The sequence below is a fragment of the Lolium rigidum genome, chromosome 2 (assembly GCF_022539505.1).
Source record: "Lolium rigidum isolate FL_2022 chromosome 2, APGP_CSIRO_Lrig_0.1, whole genome shotgun sequence".
Classification (NCBI taxonomy): Eukaryota; Viridiplantae; Streptophyta; class Magnoliopsida; order Poales; family Poaceae; genus Lolium; species Lolium rigidum.
This window is the reverse complement of record NC_061509.1, coordinates 94,364,556-94,371,521: the sequence shown is the minus strand read 5'-3', so window position 1 is coordinate 94,371,521 and position 6,966 is coordinate 94,364,556.

Below are 6,966 nucleotides of genomic sequence, written 5' to 3'. Positions count from 1 at the left end.
ACAACTAATAAATGACAGATTCTCCACCCTAGAAATCAAGACTCGGCATTCGAAAAGCCTCTCCAAAACAAAATCATCGTGTGATGCCGCACCCGCACCCGCTGAAAAATTCACCGCTACAAAGCACCGATCGTCATGTTCACAGTCGTTGCATCCATGTTTTAGGCGTGAACCATAACTTGGTTCTGAACTGCTCTTTCCACAATCATTTAATGTTTGTGCAGCAAGTACATCCAAATATCCGTCCTATTGAATCAAAACCGCATAAAGCTTTTAAATGTTTCTTGACGTCAATACCGGGCGAATTATTCGTTTATGCACGTAATGGTCGTAATATAACAGAATAAGAAAAATATGTGTCCATCGGTTTGACGCAGAGGTCGGGTGCACCACCATTTCGAAGAAGAAAAAAATATAATGGCGGGGGAGTAGTAGTATTGATCCACTATTTTGATATTTTGTAACGTAACGAATCTGGGAATGGTGTTTTGGCACATGGGAGCATATGCTCCCTTTATTTTGAAATGCATGTTACATACATTTTGAAATTTCAAAAAATTGAAATGAAAAATTCGAACGTACATCTTCACGTGCTACGCGCTCACAAAGTTGTTTCATAAAAATCCGACTTGTCGTGTGACGTGTGTAAAAAAGACAAAATTCAATGCTGAAAATAAGGCTTTTCAGGAGATAATTTTTCTCTTTTTTACACAGACCACAAAATATATTGGTTCCTCGCGAAACTTGACGAACGTACGTATATTGTGGAGATGTACATGTAGAATTTTTTGTCAAAATTTTTCGACATTTCAAAATATAATTTTTTGATAGAGGGAGCATATGCACCCGGAAGCCGAATTGAATTTCCGAACGAATCTTCGTTTCAAAGTGTGATCCTTGGACAACTGCTGAATGCCTTTTGCCGATCGACCCTACGCAATGCTAACGCATGTCAATACGTAAACCTCTTGTATGCACCGGCCTACCTGCTCTCGCATTCCGCAAACAGTATCCGTGCTGTGCTAGTGGTACGTGCACTAATCAAACCAGAGGATGAGATTCTCATGCATCCTACTAGTATGGTTTACTAGAAGTAGTAGAAGGAAGAACCAGTGTTTGGTGGCTTCCATACACTTGCTTTTTGTTAACATGCCTTTCACACGCTTGCTTTCTTAACATGCCTTTCACACACTTGGCTTTTACCAGTACATTTCCTTTTGGAAGAGCCTTATGCGTGTAAAAAAATGATTTTTTTCACTAGGGGTCCTTTTAAAGCGGGAAACGAAAACAGTATCCGGTTTTGGTAAGTTGTTTGGTTGGGTGATACCTCGCTTGCGCAGCAATACTCATCACCGTATAACATTGTCCAACAAAAGAATGTGTTGGTATCTACGGTGTTGGCCCAAACGCCTCTTAATATTGGTTTTAGGAGGACGTTTAATGAGCATAATTGGAATCAGTGGCTGCACTTATGTCAACGCCTCATGTCGGTACAACTTTCAAATGAATCTGACAATTTTGTTTAGAAGATAAGTGAGTCGGGTTCGATAAAATCTATATATCTTGACTTAATGAATGGCAACAGTAGATTTTTGCGGAAATACCTATGAAAGCTGAAAATCCTCTTAAAATTAAAAATATTTATGTGGTTTTTAAGTAATATGGTTCTGTTAACTAAGGACAATTTTTCAAAGAGAAATTGGAATGGCTGTTAGAAATATTGTTTCTGTGATGCAAACGAAACACCGGATCACCTTTTTATTTCATGTTCTTTTGCAAAACTTATTTGGCGCATGATATTTTTTACTTATAGTATTCCACCACTTGCAAATATTACCAATATGTTTGGTAATTGGTTGAATAGTGTGAAAACAATGGAAAGCTCGCATTTGTATTGGCGTCTCAACTATTTGTTGGTCTATATGGACATGCCAGAATGGTATGATTTTTAAAAGACAAAAGGAAACTAATGGGCTATGCATTGGATATAGTTATGCGTGTATCTACTCCGGGAGGACTAGCAGGAACTTATGGTACTGGGTGCAACCGGCTCCTAACGGTTACACATGACTGCTATTTCTAGGCTGCTTGGTGGTGTCGTACTAGGAAAATTCAAGATGGGTAATTTCTTGTTGATTTTCATCTTTCGCTGGTTGATACATGTCTTAACTTTAGCATTTCCATGATTGTAAGAATTATGAATGTTTGATACTGTGATTTAAATAAATGGTTATGTGCAAGGCTCTCATATCTTAAAAAGAACTTAACTATAGCTGACAAGTTGGAACATACCTACGCAGCTGTCATCAGTAACCCCAGTCGGTCGCCCTCTAGCTGTTCCGGAGGTCATTTCCCCCCGTTCATCACGCTCAAACGTGCGACCGGCCGAAATGCGAGGCGATTCCGGTTTCGGTCTTTGGTTGGTGACTTGTTGCCGGCCCTTGGGTCGATCGGTCTTCTACTCGCGAGTGTGGTGAGCTCGATCCCTTTTTCCACTCATTGCGCATGCATGTGGGAGTGGAGTAGTAGAACTACGAGGCTAGCTAGCTTTGATCCGGTCGTTAATTCGGTCGGTGAGTTGACCGCCATGTGACCAATTAACCGGTAATCTAGTTATCTGACCGGTGGACTAGCTAGCTAGCTAGGCGCAAGTTCAGGCATGATCTGCTCCCAAGGATTCGGCCGAGATGTGTGACTTGGTCGACCTAGTATCTATGTAACCAAGTCTTCAACAAATTAATCCGATCGATGCGTGATGACGGCTTAAGATAGCAATGATGATGGAGTCCCCACGAGAGCAAAATTCCTCACAAGGGTTCCAAGGGGAGAATTTCGGCACCAGGCCACTCACCCAGTCGGTCCTAGACTAGTCCCAATACTTGGAAGATCAGTCACAGCCATGACACGTTGCCGACAACTCCAACACCTTAAGTCATCTGCATTTGCTTTCACAGCCTTCCGGAGAAAAAAACTGAACATGGCCGTGATCGACGTGCACGGTTCGACGTAAATCGGACACGAAATGTGTTCGTTTATCTCTGTTTAGGTTGGATGGTGGATACTAAATTGATCTTGCTGATTGGTATGATTGTTTGGGTTAGGGATAACCCAGCGGCCCAATGCATTTTTTACCCAACATATTTTTAAAATTAGTAGAACCAGTTTACATAGTGCTAAAAATAAAATAAAAAGACTAGAAAAAACCCTAGCTAAGGACGTTCGACATGGCTGGTTACTTGTCGCCATTGTAGACAAGGTCGATGAAGATTGAAGGTGCCCAAGGCCACAGCAGTGCTGGCCTGCTGGGGATGCTAAGACACCATCATCGGTGTTGGTGCGGGAGGAGGCAGTTGTTGCGCGTGGGTCGCCCAGGAAGACGGTGGGTGCGCCGTTGGTGACGGTGCGCGGTAGAAAGGAGGCGGCACAGGCCACGCTAACCACGGTGGCGGCGCCACCGTCAAGGCCTCCATGGCCAACCTCATGGCCTCCTGGTTTGAGAGGCTAGGAGACATGGCCGCCGAGGCATACCGCGGCGGCGCTTGTGGCGGTGACGGCGGAGGCTAGGAGACATGACTGTCGAGGCCTTCAAGGCCAGCCTCAACGCCTCGTTCTCATCCACGCCTTCTCGCATAAGGGGGAGCTCATCCACCTCGCCCTCCTCGTTAGCCTTCTCTGCGTGGTACGCCAGGTAGCTAAGGTAGTTCTCGGTGCCGTCCCACTCCTCTTCCTTCTCCTTCACCTCCTTCACCAGCGTTAGCGGAGCAGCATAGTTGCACTCACCGTCGCCTAGGAACCCCGCTCGATGGGCCCAAGTTTGAAGAACGTGAACGCTCGGTTGGTCCGCGTTATTTCCGCATGAAAGCATTTGCGGCCTAAATTTGGGTCAGGAATACGTCTCGATGGATAATTCAACCAATTTGCATCGCTGAGAATAGATCTATGTTTTATCTGCGTGGACGCAAACGGTCACTTTTCGTCCATTTATACCAGGCCGCTGAAGATGCACTTTAAGTCCTAAGTCCTGATTTCTAACACACTGCGTACGGCATCAACGCACACACATGCACTAACCAAGCTCATCATCTCGATCCTAGTTACAGTAGCTTTTTTTTTTGACTCGCTCCGCGCTTTGTCCCCCGTGGAATATTCACTACCATCTGCTGCTAGGGAATTTCCTGCGTTTACACGGCCATTTCGCCCCCATTTTCTAGTGATGTTGTTGTCCGAATTAATGTGATCGCGACCTCGGTGCTTTCACTTGGGAGATCTTGATGGAAGCTACCATTGCCTCTGCTTTTCTTATTGGCGGTGGATGGGATCGACGGTTAACCTGCAGCTTATGTTGATGATCGCCCCTGTTCGTCCTGACTTGCCCGGCCTGGCAGATTCTTGCTCTATCTTCAGGCACGCGTGCCACGCAAAAGTGAACCAAGTTCAACTATGCAGACGCCGTGCATCTTCTGTACATGATCCATGTGCCTTTTCCCTTTTAACACTTTTTATCTACAGCATTAAAACAACAATATTGGTCTGTACATGTTCACGGTAGAAAGCTAGCTGCAGTGTGTCTACTTCCCGGCCGCACGCACGTACCCTGTGATTTCAACTGCTAACTAAAGGTGAGCCGCACGCCCAACGGTATCTGTTTGTTTTTACACTGACTGATGAGACGTACGATGAGAGTCTAAAAACTGTAGCCGGCCGGGCTGATGAATTGTACAGAGCTACTGCATGGTCGATCTGAACTGGCCGGATGCCCACCTGCCAACTGATCTCTCCCATCTGGTTGCAGGCACCAAGCATGCATTCATTCATGCTTGCTCGGCCCCAACGTTGTTAATATACGGTTCGATCGTATCCCAACCGTAAAACATGTGAGTATAAATACACGAGGCAACAAGGCGAGTATAAATACACTACTAGTTCAAAGCAACAATGTAGGAATATATAAACCCGTGAAACTTGGGTTACATGCAGTAGTTTTAGATCACTGAGAATTTGCATGTATTTGCAGAAGCTAATTTTGTTGTTAGTTCAACAATTCTTATGCAAGACCACAGTGGTAGCCTCACATCGACTGAATATGTCCGCTGAACTTATGATCATGCACGGACAGAAGTTACGCTGAGCAGCCCCATCTTCGTTTTTCTAGCTGAAGAAAGAAGCACGGCATACAGCCCGACGGGATCTCGTCACCGGTCAAAGTAAAAGTCGCCTTCCGCTTTTGCATGCGTCCGAACAAAACCTTTTCTCCCGACTCCACTCCACTGGCTCAAAGTGGTGGATGCTCCTCCAGCGTGCTGATCACTCTCGTATATCACATTGACGACATAGCACAACGAGCCATCAGTCATCCATGCGACATGCGAACGGGCGGGCCGGCCGGGTGTGTGCGACATCACGTCCATGCTGCATGCGCGTAAGAGCACGTACAATGTTGATATCTTAGCAATATCACATATAATAAATGTTGAGGTAGAGCAAAGAGGAAGATGAAAAAAAGCTTTGTCTTCTCTTAGTTGAGAGATGATCTCTTAGCACAATCTCTCTCAACATGTATTTAGGATGTCTCGTTACTAAAAATAAAATTAAAAAAATAATTCATTATATATCATATTTTATTGTTATATCTAGATTGTGTGACAAAGCTAAGATAAGACGGTATTATCAACCATTGCTCATGCCCTAAGCGGATCAACCCTGATGCTGACTCGGGCTATGCGAGTCCAAAAAAAAACATACAATTAGGGATAAAATAGAGACAAAAAAAATTCTATTTTTTCACGTAAAAACGAAAACAGAACGAAACTACGAAAACAGAAACGAAAAAATTAGCAAAAAATAAAATGGAAACGGAACGGCCTTTTCGGGCGGAACAAAAGCAAAAAAAGGGGCCGGATTTTAGTTCCGACTAATATAAAATTTCAATATTAGGGTTATTGTAGCCGGCCCAATTCAGAAGGCCTGGTCTGAGATAGTCAAAATGCACAAAGTAGCCTATCCAACGACTACATAATCTCTTTCAAAGTTCGCGTGGGCATCAACATTTCTACCTTTCCCCAATTCCAAGTTGATATATGATAATTTACAATCATACTATATAATCATGATAGATCATTATATTTGATTTTATGTTAGGAACTAACACAATTCCAGTTGTTTGCATGGGTTTTTTATGCATGATCCATGGGGTTTGTTGGTTCTGATAAATGCCCCTTCCCGTTCCGTGTTCATGCCCTAATTGCCATATGTTTCCGTTAATATATGTTTTCATATTTGTTTTCGCTGTTTCTATATTTGTTTTTGGTTTTGCAAAAAAAAAGTGGCAGAAATTAGTTCCTTCCATATCTACTCCATTTCCATCCCTGCACACAAGAAATTAGATGGCCATTCGTACACATGCTCCGATCGATCGATCCTACATAAAGGAACCGATAAATATAGAGTACAACGACTCTTGGCTTCTCTATTTTATCAAAGTCCATAATAAAATCATATGTATATAGTGACATATCTAAGTGACTGAATGGCAAAGTTTTAGAGGTGGGAACTATCAAGGGGGCTCTAAATGGGAGATGGTTGACGGATTTCGGCCATAACAGAAAACATTGGCCCTAATATAAAAAGATAGCTACTTCCTCTGTTCACGGATATAAGATATTATACACCTTAAAAGATGTCTAGATGACTGCATTTATAAAACATTAGTGAACGGAGAGAGTACATGATTTGCGGCCTACCGAGATGGTTAGGGACATGTGCTTTCAGATTAGGAGTGCCACACATCTTTGTTTGGGTAGGGGCCATGATCATTAGTTTGTGGACCAAGTCCCGTAATTTTTTGGCAAACTTTGCGCGTTAGCTGATTTGAGTTTTCATGCAAGTGTGGATCCCTCATCATTGTTGCAAAATATGTGTTCATTGCAGTAAAAAATATATATTGAATGTAGCTTTTTTTTCATGTGT